The 18862-nt window shown below is 36.6% G+C and overlaps 1 protein-coding gene across 4 annotated transcripts in view; it reads right to left on the bottom strand.

The window, feature by feature from the left end:
• Window positions 1-1583: 1583 nt before the first annotated feature.
• Window positions 1584-18862, bottom strand: part of LOC109448384 (uncharacterized) — a 28049-nt gene continuing 10770 nt past the window's right edge. Inside the window, exons 3-5 of one of the 4 annotated variants that reach the window (XR_012494660.2) lie at window positions 9185-9239; window positions 8685-8783; window positions 1584-8451 (exon numbers count right to left, since the gene is read on the bottom strand). The gene's annotated coding sequence lies outside the window, so the exon portion shown is untranslated. Of the gene's footprint in view, window positions 8452-8684; window positions 8784-9184; window positions 9240-12699; window positions 18803-18862 lie in introns of those variants that run through there. The other 3 variants (XR_012494661.2, XM_088797360.1, XR_002137511.3) reach the window with 3 other exon arrangements.

Raw genomic sequence — 18862 nt, 5'->3', positions numbered from 1 at the left:
CATTATAATTTCTGATACCATACTCAGTGACACTGCATATTTCTTTTTGTACTAGAAAGGTTGCTAGTCTTCTTTTTATTAGCTGTGGGATTAACTTCCCAATATTTGCAAACTAGGCTCTATGGAATTTTAATATTTGCTTCGTCTGTGAATGTTGTATGTTGGGAGACTGACTCACAGCTCTACGCAGCATTCCAGCACCTAGAATGCTGAAGGAGGCAGTCAAGTACTGATTAACTGTGATTCAATGCTGTTCATGCTTGGAGCCCAGAAGAAGAGAAAAGTCACTGAGGATGGGCTTCCCGAGTACAGACACTGCCAAGGGAGGGACGCCTGCATTTACAGTCTACATATAGATCAAGTTACCAGGTGAGTTACCACCTTTTACATGGAAATGTAAAAAGCTCTCTACAATAATTCAGAACGAGGATTTGAAAATGTCATAGACTCTACCACGGTCACAATTTTATAATTACCAAAAATAGCAGGAGATTAAATTGAGAGATGTTAATCAACTGGTCCTCTTCATTCATTCAACAGACATTGAGGGCTTGCTATGGACAAGGTTTGTGGCTTGGCATTGAAGAACAAGGCAGACGTTGTCCCTGGGATTATAGGGGGGATCATGGGGGAAATGATGTTGCAAATGCAGAGCCATACAAGTTATAGGTGGTTGCCAGATGCCCCTTTGGTAACAGCCCCTGATTTTTGTCTGGCATCTATAACACCTCACAGGCCTAGGTTAGGACATGTGACCTAAAGCCAAGTCAGTCAGCTGATTTTGCTCCTTTCTATTTAGGGATAGGTTTTGAATTGAGTTTTTTATCTCAGGAAAGCAAATCAAAACTAATAAAACACAATTCCCAAATTTTGGGTTGAGCTGTCAGAGAAGAAATCTCCCTTTTCCCACTAGACTGAGAGAGAATATAAGGTGGAACTTGCCACCACAAGGGGGGGGATGTTGGAGAGCCAGGACAGCACAGAGGAAGCCTGGCACAGATACAGACAGAAAAACTGGCTCTGAGAGGGTGTCGGAGCCCCCATCACTTTCCCCTGAATTCCAGCATCTGTTTATTAGTTAAGCCATTATTTCCCCTATTTGGATTCAGTAAAAATGTCTAAATGAATAGGCGAGGCTCAGCATGCCCTGTAAACTTACAGACTCAAGAAAAGTTTTCCCAAAGTTTCTAGTTCACCAGACTAATTGGGGGAAGGGAAGAATGATCCCAGAAGAGGAAACAGCACACACAGGCCTGATGGCCAACAGAGCAGGGAAACTGGGCCATCGTTTGTCATATGTTACACACTGCCTGCAAATGTTTCATCAATATTTCTACTAGGCAGTGATCATTGTGTGTATTCCTCACTTTCAAATGGAAAAAGAAAAATGGTTTGAAGCCGCTGAACAACCCTGTCATTCTTAATGAGAAAGGAAGTATAAGAAGTCTGTGTGGTAAAGAAGGAAAACAAACAGAAAAAGATACAAAGAAATAAAAAACAAGTCACACCGAAAACTTGTACATACCAGACTCCCACTGCCCAGCTCCTTTCCCAAAATAAATAGACAAACACACTCTCACCACTTATGCACATGTGTGCATATTCTACCGATGCTTCATGCTTTAATAGTGGTAACTTATCATGCCTTCATTTCATAGAAAAATAGAGAAATAGTGCTACTGAGGTGTAGTGATATAAGCACTTTCAGAGGCTACAACATAGCCATTTTGAAAAATAATTTGAGAGTACATATCGCATCATAAATATTAACTTAATTTTACATAGTAATTCCACGCATAGAAATCTAGATAAGAACATTGAAAGGTTTAATGCATGTAATTGATAACATCACCATTTATAATATCAAAAAGATAAATAATTTAAATTTCCAACACAAGGTAATATGATTGTACTTCTAATTGAATAAATATTTTATACTGAAGGTTATTTATCAAAAGTTAAGGACAGAAGAATACATTTTACTATATTGACAGTGAAAAGAGCTGGATACAAACTTGCGTGTATGCCATAATCTTAACCCTGGGAACATAAACTATGTTCATATCAATTTCTTTGTTGATTCATCTTTTAATTTGTAAGAATAAATGAGAAATTGATTAAATGTATTTCCCAATGAGACTAAATCTTAGCTTTTCCAGTGTGATCAAAATAGTCAGCTCAATTCTCTCCTCAATTATCTAGATAGTCAATGTGGTCAGCTGCCACATTGGTTTTGTTTTGTTTATGTCAGGAGCCCTAATAGGCCAACACTGATCAGCTAACCAGACAGCTCTACAGGACCTGGGCTGGGCTGCTTACCAGTGAGCTGAGCAATTGTTGATAATTGATCCAATTTCTATTAACAATGTGATCACATGCACTGTTTATTGCTTAAAGTATAGTTTATAGTTCATGTCCTCATTTCTGTCCTGCTTTTAAGTGGCCTTACAAATATGTGTTGCCAAGAAACTCCTTGACTTACATATTCAAGCAAAAGTCACAATAACCTTATTTAAAAATATGTTTTCTTTCTTCCAGGATATGGGAAAATAATTCACTTGGCATAAAGCCCAAATATCTAGTCCGTACACTAAATTTAAAAAACAAACAAACAAAAAACAGCAATTTGTTGTTCAGAGAAGAAAACTGTTCCAGAATTTAAAAGGTAACAAATAAACAGACAGGCGATCAAGACTCCTGATGTACAATCTGAGAAAGGGCTCTTCAAGAGTTCATGCTCTGGGACTCAGCAGCCCCAGGGCCGAGCGTGGAAGCAGCCCCGCACAGGGCCACCTGGACCTTGTGTGGGAAAGACTCACCTGCTTATCTTAGAGCATTGGCCGGAGGGACAGGCATTTGATTTGACACACATTTGGGGGCCTGCTGGGGTACTCTCTGGGGACAGAGACTGTCGGTGCCATCTCTGCACTCTCTTCTGCCTTTCTCCACTTGGGAGTTGCCATCTTTCTTTCTTTTCCTTTTCTTCTGTCTTTCCCACCATCTCTACCCCACCCTCTGCTTTGCTCCAGCCAGTCCACACTATTCTTTTTAAAAACAAAACAAACAAAAAAAAACTCTAGGCTTTTTTCTTTCTTTTTTTCTTTCTTTCTTGTTTTTTCTTCTTTCCTGGTGGGCACCTGCTCTTCTACACTCTCCCTCTGCCTCTTTCGAGCTGGTGGGCACCATCTTCGTGCTTTCCCTCTGCTGCACCCCAGAGCACCAGTATCTCCCAGAGGTGAGCTTTTATAGCATCTGATGCCCTTGTTTTACATCTGGTGCCCTGTTTTTGTGGCTGCTGCCATTTTTCACTGTATAAAGGTGAAAAGTTAGAGGAAGGAGAGTTTTCTGAGGCACATGAAGACATACATGTTTTGGAAAGGTCTCTGAGATGGTTGCAGCCTATGGAACTAAGGGACAAGATAAGGGTCTATCATATTAGTCTCCTGTTAGCTTTTAGGCTCCTTTGTTTTAAATGAGTCTTATTTCTCTTCTCTAACTATCCACCATGATTTATGTAAGTTATGTTTCCAAAAACAATTTTTAAAAGATAATACAGAACTTGAGTCTTGAACAGTATATACTTTCTCTTTTAAGAATGATTTTTGTGTTTTATTCAATTTTGTAACCATATTTCTGGAATTCATTTATATTTAAGTTGTGTTTAACTGATTTCAGTGCTCACTGCCAGTTTTTTATACCACTTCCCCCATTCCTGTTTCCTTAAGTTTGAGTCAGCATCTCTTCAAGTATTTTTTTTTTCTAAGAATATGTTGAGTTGATTAAAAAATGTCCTCATTTTCTCCCTTCTTCCCTGTATCTATGTCTTCTGTAACATGCTTTTGCAGGTCCCCCCATTAAGAGCTAGTCTATTTCCTAACTCCTGTGACCGTAGGACTGGCTCCAACCAAATCAATATGGTGGAAGTAAAATTGGGTCAGTTTGAGCCTAGTCCTCAAAAGGTCTTGTGTGCTTTCACTCTTGGAAACCTGAAACCATCAGCGAATAAGCCAGCAGTAGCCTGCTGAATGATGAAATATGTGTGATTCCCTCACCACGGTTGTCTCATCTACTAGCCAGCAATCGTCAGACCCGTGGTAAGCCGTCCTCGCCGTCAGACAACCCATTAGCTGACTGCAGACATATGAGCAAGACTAACGAAGATCAGCTGAGACAAGTCCAGCTCTACAGAACTGCCCAGTTGACCTGTACAGTTAGAAGCAATAATAAATTGCTTCAAGGTCCTAAATTTTAGGGTGATTTTTATTACCCTAAACAATCATTATCTGATACAAAAGATAATAGAGTGACATTTCTAAGACTTGATGTACCTGAGACTATGATTATACCTCTTTATTACTTGACCATCCATCTAACTCACATTTAAAATTCCTGATTTACAAAGTTCTTCTCTCAATACTCTGTATATATTGTTCTACTAATTTCTGGCATTATATTTTGCTGCTGTGTAGTCATTTATATGTCTCTATACTTTTATCTGAATGCTTATATTTATTTTTACTTATCATTATAATGAAACATATTTCTGTGATTTGGAATTTTGTCAGCTTTTCCTCAAACATAATGAGCCCTTTTAATATGTATGCTTAGAAGTATTTTTTAGTGATATCTTTTAATAGCACTTCTGTTCCAACTATTTATTCTTCAATAAATATCTACATTTTAAAGTTTCTCTCTCCATCGTATGTCCTCTATAAACACTCTTTTTAATAATATTTAAAACTCTAACTTTTGACTCTGCATTATGGGAGAAATCATTAAATTTGCCTTCATATTACTATTCCCATTATTGATTTTATATTGACATTCTGCTCTATGTCTAATATTGATTTCAATCTGCTTTGTAGTTCTAATTGCTATGTAATCTTTTCTCACCCCACTCAGCTCCATCTTCACCTTTAACTACTGATTTTTGAGTTCAGCTGATTATCTGGTCCATGTAATTTGTACTTTTTTAGCTTTCTGTTCCTATTTTATAGATGCTGCATCTTTACATATGTTACAATGGACGTTAATTTTTTATAAACTTTTTTCTAACTCTAGGGATTAATCATGTAAAGAAATTTATATTCCTCTGAGTTGTAAGATGTATGCAACATTTCTTTTAATCTGAAATCATTTTACATGTTGAGCAACATTCCAACTGAAAATAAGTCACTGAGAATGGTCTTCCCGAATACAAACACTGCCAAGGGAGGGAAGCCTGCATTTACAGGCTGAAAAATAAATTAAGTTACCAGTCAAGTGACCAATTTTTACATGGGGTAGGGGGAAGCCCTTTGTAAGATCTTTATAAATGTTAATATTTTAAAACATTTCAATATTTAATATTTTTTATTTAATTTTATTAAAATTTATAAAACTAATTTGAAAATGTCAGACTCCACCACCACTACAATTTCATAGTTACCAAAAATAGCAGATATTAAATAGAGGTCTGTTCTTATTTTTCAGTTTACTCCTCATGGAATAAGGAAAGACCCATTGAGACCCAATGTTTACCAATTCACAGGAATTGTGGCTTAGCTTTAGTACCACTCATTATAACTGGAAGACATATACATAGCATCTAGCTCAATACCCAGGGCTTAGAGATACTTGTTTATGATAGCTCTTCAGTGAAATCCCTGTTTCTGCTATTTGAGCCTCTGATATTGTGAGCTATTGAAGTAGTAGGGCTATTCTTGATTTTGCCCCCACCATGGTCTTTTTATATATTAGGACTACGTCTCCAATAATACAAAGCAAACCTTTGCCACTGCCCTACCCAAATGCTCATTTCTTGTCCTGTTGTTTTCTAGAGGTTTCAACTTTCAAATTAATGTGTAAAACAGGTACTAATGAGGAAGGCAGAAATAGGAGGGGAGAGGAATAGTACTCAGATAGGAGAACAAGAACCTCAATCAGAAGGCAGACATTGAGAAAGGGATTGATGATGGTTTGGTTAAGTTTCAGGTGGCAAAATAGATGACAGCAATCATTTCGCTCCATTTGTCTTAGAAAATAGGAAATATCCCCAGAAGCTGGAAAGAGATATGCCGCAGCTTAGTTTTAAAGGTATTGTCAGTTCTTTGTCTTTGTGTGTGTAATGGGAGGTGGGGGAAGACTAGGGAGAGGGAGTGTGAGCATGACTTTAGAATGGACATTGTAGTGGAAAGTAGGAACTTAGTCAAGGAATTCTTGACATGTACACTTCAACCCAGAAGTTTCTACCTGACATTGTTTCCTCAAAATTCAGTTTTATTATTCATATAGGCTTGTATAAATCTGTTAAGGAATTGTTTAGATTACCCACTACCTAAAAAATCTTAACATTGACAATTACTTGATATGTCCAAAAGGAAAATACAGATAAATTCAAACTCAGCTGGTATCAGGTGGATGAGGATGAAGAGATATTTAGTATTTTAAATACTACTAATATGTTGAAGTAATCAAAATTAGTCATATTTTATGTATAATACTAATTATTGCTAGTAGAACCTTCCTGTTCCATTTGGGCTTGCATATGTCAGCAGAAACCAAAGTCTGTCACAAATTAGTATAATATAATAATATTTCTGAAATGTTACCAGATGTATTTTTCATTTCCAAAAATTCTTGCTGCACACAGTGAAGCTGAGGCATCTAGTGCTTCAGAAGAAGGATAAATACAGCCAAGAACAATGAAGGAATTGTCCAACACTGACTTTCAAAGCAAAATTTCTGAAAAAGCACAAGTAGAAACAATAATCTTCAGTTGCTAGAACCAGCCAAGCATTGGAAAGACAGGAGTTTTCTGAATCCAACAGTGTCCCTTTAAATACGCAGAATTAGCCCTGGCTGATGTTTTTCCCTTTTGCCTTTTTTCCCCTTTCTGTCACATGAGGCAAAAAGAATATTTACCAACACATTGGTTTTTTAAATATATTAAATTATAGCCTCCGTAGTCAAATGTACAATAGTAGAGTCCACCTTTAAGGGCAGTGAACTGAGCCCTGGGTTTGGAATTAAGAATCCCGAATTGTGTATTTACTTACAACTGACTTTCAGCGTAAGATTGAGCCACACATCGTTTTGCTACTTCCATTTTAATGGATTGTACCTAAAACCACATCTTTTCTTTGAAACTTTTCCTGGCTCTGGATAAAAGGGCAGTCTTAATCCTAATCCTTCCATCTATTAATATGATCTTTTACAATGTACTCAAAAATTAGTGTATACTACCCCCACCTCCTTTACTCATTTCATTTTGGCATGAGGATTCTTTTGTTCACCTGTTTGAAGATTTGCTCTAAGTTTGACCACATTCTCACCACCTGCTCTTCATGCTTACAGAGATTAGGAATTAGATCTGTTTACTTTGTCCTCAAAGCACCTTCTCTAGCGGCACAAGCATTTGTCAGTACGCTCTATTTTATCATCCACACTTATTTAGTAGGTCTTCTACTTGATAGTTGCATTTATATGTTAGCTTTCCATTTGCAATATTGATCCTCTTTGATTGTAAACATCTAGTAAATAGGAATTGTGTGTGTTGTTCCAAGCACCTACTATCATCCTAGTAATTAAGCATGGGCCTACCTGAGTTTCACTATGTGTGACGTGCTCTGTAAATGGAATTTCACAGACAGGTTCATGTCTATTCATTTACTCAGTCAAGAAACATTTATTTAGTTCCTGAGGATAAAGAGAAAAACAAAAGACAGTCTTTCTCTTGGGGACCTCACAATATAGAGAAGGAAATCGACAGAAATCATTGGTTACAACAAAGAGTAACAGCATTATTAATAAAGCATTATTAATATTGAAACATAATCCTTAAATTATCTAGCATTTGTTAATAATGATGTTACAAGGCTCCTGAGATAACTGCATAGTGGAATATTATGATTGTGAAAAATGTTCAGACCTGGTAAAGAGTTAAAATTTCTGTGTTCAAATCCAATTTCAATCCTGAATCACTTCTTGAGTTCTGTTCTCCCTATAAAATGAGAAAGCCACACAAGATGGCCTCCAACATTCTATCTGACTATCACATGCTACATGATTCTAAAGGCTATAAAAGAAACTCTTCTACAACTAGTCCAAACTGTAACCTCTCAATAATGTACTTTTGAATACACAGCTTTGAAGTACTGATTGACTGCCAAACTGCCTAGCTGTGTTTATCTCCCCTCAAGATGAACAACCAGAGTGGGAATTAAAAATTGGACACAGCAGTGGTGACCATACCACATTCCTATGAATCAGACCAATAGCCATCTGGCTCCTGAGTGTGTTTGAAAACACTGCCAAGCTGGGGAAGTGCCCTTACTCAGGCTTCTGGCCACAAGTATTGAGTCAGATCCTCACTCTGGTTGGAGTCCTTTGTTAGGCGGCAGCTTTGTGCTTCAGGAGGATGTAGTTGTGGCTGTGTGGTTACGGGCATCACTCACCTCCCAGGAACATGGCCTGGAAAATACACAATGAGGAATGTGATAGTTATGCTTTATTTTTTGTCCCCCAGCACCAGTTGCTGTCAATTCATTTATGGTGTGCATGGGTTTCTTCAGCATGTCCTCGGCAGGAAAGAAGGCCTCCTCTTATTCTGAAGCCCCCCCACCGCACACACATACAAACAGATAATTAATACATACACATTTGTCACAGAACAAAGCATCTTTCATGGAGAAGACATAACTTACCTTTGAGAACACTCATGAGTAGCATCAGAATTATTCGTTGGGAACTATTTTATGCTGGACCATTTTGGAAGAAGTAGGGAACCCAGGATACCTGGAAAACTAAAGGTTTGTCATTATTTCTGAATTAGTAACAAAAATTTATTTAATTGGGTTAATGAATTAGCATTTTTATTTTGCATTGTTATTTGTTTTACATGGCTGAGAATTTTTGAGCGTAGACTTTAAATTGGACATGATAATAAATGTTATGCATACATTACCTCGTGTGAGTCACATAATAAACCTCAGAGTTAAGTAAAATTATTTCTCCTAATTTAGGTAAAAGAAAACCAAAGTTTAAAGAAGCTTAGAGCAGAACTTCCCCAAAGTCCTGCAACTGTAGGTAGTAGAACCAAGGCTTGGAATTGGGCCTGACTCCAAAAACAATTTTCTTAAGAACCATTGTCTCTCACGTTGAAATCTCTGACCACAGACAGTCCAATTTTGGCTCTGCCACTTACCAGCTAGATGGCACTGGAGAAGTTTCTTAAATTCCCTGGGCCTCAGTTGCCTCATCTATAAATTGGGAAATAATAAAATGTAACTCATATGGTTGGTGAGATTAAATATTTACAAAGCATTTAGTTCAGTGCCTGGAATATAGAAAATGCTAAAGAAATTGTAACTATTTTAATTTTTACTCATTCAACATAACACTTGCTGAATGAAGGTAAATTAAGCACCTCAAGAAAGATAAATTTGTGTTCTCTGTTCTGGGATCATATAGGCAGTCTAGGGGAGAAGAGAGAGAGATAGTTAAATAATTCAATACAAGGCAGACAATGTTTAAAAGGGGGGAGATCTCAAATGAAAAAGAGAATCTAGTCAGTTGGAAGACTCTGATGTTGGAAAGAGATGATGTTGATCAAAAATGAATGGAGCATCTACAATTGCTGGGTATATTCTAGATACTAGGGTCAAAGGTGAAGAATCTCACTGTCTAGCTAAGAGAAGCAAATCTCTGGGAGCCTTTGGTGGTGGTAAACAAAAGTGTGGGAAACCAATTGTTTTAAATAGCCTTTCATTATTCAGGAAACAAGAAATGCGCAGAAAGGCAAAATATTTAATATGATAAATTTTTACTGTAAACTTGAAGTAGAAGCCAAGATTAACAGTCAACACCTAGCCTACCACTTTCTTTTGGGGATGTGTTTTACAAGCAGAGTTGTTTTGGAAACTACTGGATGTGAGAGATGGGACTGGCACCATTACTGAAGTGTTATCATATTATAATTCAGATAAAAAATATATATCTCCTCTCCATATCTGGGAGCATTTTTTTCAATACCATAATCTTGATTTTGACTAAGGACATCACCCAAGATTTCCTGGGTGATGTCAAACTCTATCCAGGGCCATTATGTATTGGGTCTTTGTTCCAGAGTAATAGTACGCAAGTTTGTAAAGCAGTGGGCCAGTAGTATGTAAAGAGATATAAAAACTTCTTCAGATGCAACCAATTCAATGAAACTAAACTGTGCAGTGAGAGTAGCAATCATTTCAGCCATCTGTCTGAAAGACACTAGCTCCCTTAGAGCAAATTCAGAGAAGGAAAAAAATAAGAATACTGTCTACATTTTGGAAGACATTGCCAGAGCCCTTTCCTTCCAAATATATAATAGATATTTAAGTCCCTTGTGTATTTGTACATGATGTCCAGGTTGCTTCCATGATTCTACTTCCCCACCACATGACTGCTTCTTATCCCCAGGCAGACAGCTCTCTCCATTGATGCCAACTGTACCAATGCAATTCTATTCAATTATGTAGGATTCCAAGAAAGTGGACATAATGAAAACCAGAGACAGTGAACTACTTAGTGTTTTAAGTTTTTTTCCAGTTACTAATGGCCTATCAACTACTGCAGAGTGAAAAGTTTTTCTAGGTGGTTCATTTTGAAAGCAAAACAGAGACAACAATTACTGGTTTGTTTAGGTCTCTTAATTATTTAATATCAATGGCAAAAATTTCACTGTAGAGTTTGACATGAGACGTTTAGCCTATGTGTATTGTATGGAAATATGACAATCAGGCTAAGGTTCCATTGTAAGGAGACAGTTTCCCTGTTCACAGTGACCACAAGTAGTAAGGCTTAGTCCTGAATGGCCCTGGTTTCCACGGTGACAACACATTGACACTTGAGCCACTACAGCCTCTGGTGGCAAGATGAGACCCTTAAGGGGTCCCCCTCTCTCCTGACAGGCTGCAGCTGGCTAGTGAGCCATGGAAATGGCCCTGGAGCACCTTGGAAAGGCTTTCCCAGAAGGAAGACTGGACTTCCTGCCAATGAGGTCAAGTGAGGAGGAAGTAGTTTTAATTTGATAATTAAATAATTATGACCTATTTTGTATCACAAACCGATGAAAAGGGAATATGAGACATACAGATAAAACTTCCATTTTACCTAGCACTGTTAACAAACATTTCTAACTTAAAAATTCATGGGGCAACAGTAAAAAATATATTACAGATAAGTGGCTGTTTGGGAGTGGCTCTCACATTGTGGAATGTATTTAATTCAGTGGACTCACATCAAAGAATTTTTAAGATAACTGTCACAACATGAAGGAATCACTATGGTGATTTAATCAAGTTTTTATAAAGATGTGTGCTAGTCGAGCTTGCCATGATTATTAACTAACTTCAGTGATAGCAATCAGGTCACAAATAGAGGACGTGGGCCAGGGGTGGGGTAGAGTGAGGTGGGGAAGTAGCATACAAGGAACAGGATCGAGAACAGGAAAAGACCCTCCTTTTTTGTGCAGGGTCTTTGTTCAGAGCTTAAAACTTGGCTATCTTTATTACCATCAACTCAACAATTCTAATTATTTATGCTTCTCAATATGACTTGAAATTCTTATGTAGATTTTAGGCTCACTACAAGAAGTGCCCTGAGGCACTCATCCTTTCTTCTACTTCTAAATAAATAAATAGCCCATCCACCTGCAACCTGTGGCTTCTCTGGTGTGTGTGTGTGTGTGTGTGTGTGTGTGTGTGTGTGTGTGTGTGTGTTCCATAAACCTTCAAATAGGAAAGAATAGCATAACCACCTACTCTTGAACTCAAGAATAGAGTACAAATGGAAGAAATGCATTTATTTGTAAAAAAGAAAAAAAGAAGAAAAGAAAAAAATAACTAAGAATTACCTGGACAACACATTTTATTACCACCACATACAATACTGTCCAAGGCACTTACATAATATACAAGGTTGTTTTTTTGACTACTGGGAAGAGACCAAATGGCTCTTTTTTTTATCTTAGATGTGTTCATCCATGTAATTTTAAGTTTCTGCTAACACATACGTGAAAGTTTCTGTAATGTACAGGGGTTAGTTGCTCCTGGATTGCTCAAATAACTACACTTAATCAAGCCTTTGTCTGGATATACAGAGAAAAATGTTGTTTGCTTGGAAATACCTTACACTTGGGCAGTGATGTCTCATATAAGTCAATGGATTGTAGGGGATTTCACAATCACTGGTTTGCAAAATTGATTTTAAAAATAAAATACCAACAACAACGACAAAAAAAAAAGAGGAAAAAAAACACCAACTCCTACTACATAGAGAAGGAATTATCTTCCAGGAATGTTCCACCTTTCTCTTCACATAACAAATCCATGGAGAACCAAGGGGCACATCTACTGCTGTTCTATGGGTAGACAAATTATCTTTGACTCTGAGATTTATACTTGGGATATTGAATAACGCCTACACAGAGTGAGTTCTGTCATGTGTTTTCATGATTCTGCTACCTAAAAACCATTTCGGGGTCAATTTTAGTGAAGAAAATTTTCCAGAAGATTGGGACTATCTTCCAGGTACTTTGTGTTGAAAACTTTGTGAAACAAACTTTGTGTTGAAAATAATCTGCTGAGAGAAATGCCTTTAACTGAGACCTCTGGAATCGAGGGACATAAAGCCACTGCAGAACGTTCATGATCCTCCCTCCCCTACTTAATAAAAGCACCCATATTTCACCAGAAATAAGATTTTATTAGTAACGTGTCAAATATGTTTTAAAATACAGTTACCTTTCTTCTTCCTCTCAGTTTAAAAAACAATCTGATAAAAACTCTAAATCAGGAACCAAATATTTTTACATGTTAGAAAGACATATTTTAGATTATGTAACAGATACACATTTTCCCAAATAAATGTTGTAGAACACCATCTACTTGATATCCGAGTGTGTTTGCACAGAACTAAATTGCTGCTTTTCTCCCTTTGTTAATGGTTTATGACAAATTTATGATACTATACTTCACAATAGCTATACCAACAATTTATGACCAAAGGAGAGCCTGACAAAAATCACTTGGCATGCTCAAACAAGACAATTTCTGCAATGTTCTCATTTACACCGATCCTCCACCCTTTACTCGGATGGTGACAACTCAAGGGAAACAGGATGTCCACAGCAAGGGGTGGGTCTCTCAAAGAATAAAGCTCAAGAAAAAGTTCAGAACAAGAAGTTAAAGATCCAGGTGCCGTTGTTCAGCTCAGGTTTACCAAATTCTTCAGTCCATGCATCCACCCCTACGTCTGAATTTAATATAGAATGTTTTTATGAGATTTTCTCAGATTTGGCCAAGAAAGAAATTGCCAACTTCTTGTTAATTATGAACAAAATTTTGTGTTTGCCCTAATGTTACAAAGTGGTTCTGCCTTGTCTGGGTATAATCAAGGAACAAAAATCAAGAAGAGAAATTTACCATGTGTCATTTCCTAACTGATGATAATGGTACACAACATCCATGTTCCTTTTTTGCATTTGATGCAGACAAAATTTATAAGAGAAATCATTTTCTATGTACTTTGCTATACAAAATATTATAATATTTGTGGCCAATTTGGAAAACCAGTTTACAATATTTACTTTTCACCCTGCATTTCTTCAAAGAAAAAAATTTCAAACTGATTCTCAAACTGATGTAGAGCCTGACTACTCTAAATACGGCCAGTCGACTGGCAACCTCTACATTACCAAGAAGACTTGAGAAATGCAGACTCTCGGGCCCCATCCCAGACCTACTAAAAAGAATCTGTATTTCAACAAAATCTCCAGTGACTTACATGCACAAGAAGATTTGAGAAGCGCTAATGTAGAGGAATGTTTTTTTACCCACCCAACTATAAATAATCCTTGGGAACAGATAGAACTACTTTAATGGGGAAATTTTATCCAAAATGTTCAACCATGAATGAAACAACAACTTTTAGACACGATCCACTTATAAAGAAACAAAGAACCTGAAACGTGTCACATGCTGATGCATGGTAATGAAGTTTGAGAATGGGAAAATGTAAGTTAAAATGCCATATATTACATAAATATTCATAAATTGCTTGAATTAATTATACACAATCTTCTATTGTTTCCAAGCTAAAGTATTTTCTTTAGCAAAACATATACAATGGATAACACATTGAATTCTAGAAACATGAAGATGACCTTGATAGGCAATTATTTAATGACCAAGCACAACAGTTTTAAAAAGCGTTGTATCGAGAAACTGACAAATTGTAGTTTGATACACTCTGGAAACCCTTTCCCAAAGAAGTTCAATCAGTACTGCAAATTGTTGCTTTCTTCCACAGATATTTGAGTAAATCAGTATCAAAGCTGGGGGGAAAGGGAAGGTATGAAGAATTAGAACCACAACCTCCACGTCCAGTGGACTGCAAAGACTGGATGTTTGTCTGTGATTGATTCAGAGAGGAAGCCAGTGGTAGAGAAGAAGGTTGGCTCCAGTAGCTGCTGTTAAGATATCCCAAGGTTCTTTAAAGCAATCACCAGCACAAGGCAAATTAAAAACCGCTGCCCTTCTAACCTTGAACATACTATATACAGTTCTCAGGCTATGATTTCCCAGTCCTGATTCTCTGTCAAAATTCTCCATGACGTTAATATTAACCTGATTTCCCCTGTAACAGAACATGAAAGCTACGGAGGTCAGGGCAGGAGGAATTGGTCTGTATTTGCATTTGTCTCTTCAGCTCCCCTATGACCTCTTGTTTCCCAGGGATGAGCTAAGGTCAGCCACGCTTCTCCTCTTCAACAGTGGTTTTCTATTATCCTTCCAAGTATAAAATACGCTGCAAAGCAGAATGTACACTCCTTCTGCTCTGAGATCTGGGTCAGTAGACCCTCCCTTCTCCCTGTGCATCTTCTTAGCCACCTGTGCATCTTGGAGACATATGTTTGACAACCATCCCATAGTTTGGAAAAGAGAAATGCAGGTGCAACTCCCAATAAAGAGTTCTTACCTTTTAAACCAAAGCCAAACATCTCTGAGTCCCTCCCTCATCAGTGAACTGCTTAAGCAAAGAGACTGTGCATTACTCACTCTGTATCCCCAGCTCAGGCACAGTGCCTGGTTCATAGTAGTTGCTCAACTAATCATGGGAAATTGCACTAGTCCTCTAGTACTGAATTTATTCAATCTAGGGATGTACCTTGAAATCTTATCATGTGTTTGAGCTCATCCATGTATACACGGGCTTGCCAATTACTCTCCCCCTCAACGTAATTAATTTCTAATTTTCCTTTTTTCATCTACTCAGGAGCTCAATTTTAGGGATATTTCATAATAACACCAAATATCCAATAATACATATACTGAATAGAATCTAATCTAATACATCATTGATAAATGAAAGAAATGATCAATACATTGAGGACATCAGGTTCTAGAAGTACAGCAGGTATAAGAAAGCAAAATTGAGTATAGCAAGCAAGCAACTCCCCCCCGACACACACACACACACACACACACACACGAAACAACTGTCTTGTTCATTTACTAACCCTGTTTCTTATTTCTCTGCCCTCTTTTTTTTCTTCCTCATCTCTTCATTTTTCCTCTACTCTCTTTTTAAAATTTTCTTCTTCCTTACTAGGCCTTCAGGCTGTTTTGGCACCCACAAGGTGATCAACATTACTAAAGGCACTCAGATTTCCCATCCGATCTTTCTTACTCTAAGGGTGGCTCTTGTCACCACAGAAAGGATGTCCAGGTCAAAAAAGTGGTAACTGGTCTCCCATATTTTGCCTCTCTCATAATAGAGCATGTATGGGGGGGTCAGCAGTGCAGGCCTATATAAGGTCTCCCTATACATCAGTTTGCCGTGATAAAATGACAGAAAATTTACGGGTTAACTCAGACAAGTTACACAGTTTAAATACAAATTATTGTTTTTCTAAAAGTCAAGATAACATTTGTCGACTCTTTATCTATGAATTGTTTATTGAAAGAGAAATTAGATGTTCTGAAAGATATTTTTTAAATAATGTGTTTTGAAATCAACACATTTTTTTAAAGCATATTCACAAATAGTGCTGGTTTCTAAGACAGTTTCTTCTCTACATATGAATGTATAGATCAGAGAGTTGGGTTAACAAAAAGTCACCAAACAAAACAGACTTTACGTCTCTTACTGGTTCATTGCCTAAGAGTTCTTGCTTTGTTTAAGATTTCCGATATACAACAAATATTACAATTTCACACTTTCTTGGTTATATTTTCCACTCCCTCTCTTTTCTATTCCAAAGTATTTGCATTTCTCTCCTCAAACAATTTTAATACGTGACATTTTTTAACTCACTTCTATTAATGCTTGTGTGTTTTCCTTATAGATGCTGTCCTAAATCAAGCCAAATGTTCTTTTCAGTAAAAAAATTTTAAACTATTAGAGAGCTAATTCTAATTTTTAGTTACATAATAGTATAATTATCCTAACATGTTTAGAATTTATTCAATTAATAACACCAGCGTTTAAGAAATTTTAAAAGAAGCGTTCTGAGAAATAAGATATTTTATAAGCAGTAAAATAGTAAAATAAAGTTTTCAACTTTGGTGCCAAATTTTTGCCCTTAATTTTTAAATATTTAGATTTGTATTTCAAAGCTATCTATCTCACCATTCATACTAAACTGCCTTTAAAAATTAGCCTCAATTGTAATTTTTTAGTTTGTTCTAAAGCATTTTTTCCTAATTTTGATTGAGCAATTAAATATAAACCTGATTATCAATTATTATCTATGTGGTGTTCAACAATGCATGCTAATTAGAATACCAATATGCTTTATATCCAAAGCATCCATGTTAATCACCCCTGTGATTCCTTAGAGGGAGCGAGTAGTGAATCAAAACTAAAAACAAAATTCACTTGAAGAGAAAAAGGCCTTCTTGGTTACAAGATAGCTTCCAACTAGGAAAGATACAGTGTTGACAAATCACCATATTTAAATTTGCCAAAACATATGATCACTAAAGGCTTGTAATGTCTTTGTTTAAAGCAGTGTTCTTGATCATCATTCTCATGTATAAAGTGCTCTGAAAGCACATGAGTAATAAAATCATTCCAAAATCTTTTAACAATGTTCTCCTATGTCCTGTGAAATCCTTGTTTTAGATTCCTATGTTGATTATCATAGTCTCTCTAATAATACTCATCTTTGGGTCTTTGGTATTTTCTTGAATATACCTTTGGCACCTAGTTTTCCCAATCTGTTTTATCAGTTAGTGACAATTCTTTAAAAGATATGTTCCATGGGACATAACTCCAGACATTGAAATCAAACATCTCACTCAAACCTCAAAGAACATTATGAACCACTTCAAACAATTTCAGGAATCTGTCCAACTTATTAAATAATTATCTTTCAAGTTGCAAAATATAGGGACTTATCTAAAGGTCACCACCAAAGTCATTCAGAAACATTTTGTCAAATAGTGAATGGTCGACTATTACACAAAATTCAGTGCAAAGTTTCATCCAGGCAGCTTTAAATGCACTCTAAGATGAAGAAATAACATCACGTAGAGTTTCTGCCGTTCTTGCCAATTTTTGCAGATAAGATTTTTAAAAATTATCAACCCTATTAAAAAACAAATTTTACCTGCCTACCCTTTTCCTGAGCTTCACAGCCTATAAAAAATGACATCATAAATAAAATTTAAACTCTTAACTAAAGACCCACCACAAATTTTAACCATCTTAGAACTTAGAGATAAGCCCATCCACAGGCTATGTCATTAAATTTCACTTTTAAAGAGAAAAATCTATCAAGCGAGAAAAAAAAAAAAAAAAAAACTAAGATGGATCAGGTTGGGAGTAGTCTGGTTGTTACATTCAACAGCTAAGTTGCAGTATGTTTGCCCCATCTTGAATTTCCACCAATGGTCAAAGGAGAATGGTGTCAAACAATGATTTGGCACAATGCTTGACAAGCCAAAGCTTTTCAGAAAGAACCTATTCCTCTCCTCATCATTTACAGAAAATTACCGTAAATTTGTTCCACCCTCAATCCTCAGGGACAAGATTTTATGGGTTTAATCTGTTACTTTTTGTTACTTTCCACTATAAGTGGCAGAATTTGGAAATAGGGAGCTTGAAATGTTTAAATCTGTGTAAGATATTGATGTAGGTCTCTTCCACATACCTTATCTTAAAAAAAAATTTTTTTTCTTTGCTTCTAAAGCACTTACTCGCCACTTTATAATATGTGGACACATTTCCAATTTGACTTGATAATGCAAAGGACTGCTGAGTAATAACCAGGATTCTCTCCAATCAGTTCAGCATGCATCTCATCTTTGATCTCAAGTGCACTGGTAAATAGTGCCTTATGTTAACATCTTCACTATAAACAGTTCAGGCATTTAGAAACAAAGTATCAATGGACTTAACAGTTACTTTAATTCATTTTATAAATAAGCAACTGAGAATTTTGCTCCATGTGGCTGCTAGTGTAGCCCATTCCATAAATGGCATTCTCCGAAGCATAAGGCACAATATGATACGAATGCAGCTCTTTGTAATAGAGAGACTGAGAACAGCATTCCTGTACCATAAACTTCAGCCGTTTTCTTGTATCAGAATAAGTAGTCTTATAACACGGAGCTTCTTTAAAGTATTCATAGCTCTCTCTCTCCGTCTCTAGATGGATCTTCCTCAGCAAATTGTTAATTAACACAGACCTTCTCAAGTAGGTTTCTGGGTCTTCAAGAAACCTGAGTTTCTCCAGGGACAGTTTGAGAATGCAAGTCCTGTCCTCAGGTAATATCAGGTGCTGGAAAGCAAACACATCATTAAATCTAATTTTTGGAAAAATGAAAACCAGAACCATTTG

The sequence above is a fragment of the Rhinolophus sinicus genome, chromosome 3 (assembly GCF_057876585.1).
Source record: "Rhinolophus sinicus isolate RSI-liver-muscle chromosome 3, RSI-T2T, whole genome shotgun sequence".
Taxonomy (NCBI): Eukaryota; Metazoa; Chordata; class Mammalia; order Chiroptera; family Rhinolophidae; genus Rhinolophus; species Rhinolophus sinicus.
Note: the sequence above shows the minus strand (reverse complement) of the source record. Positions and strands in the feature narration are given on the sequence as shown.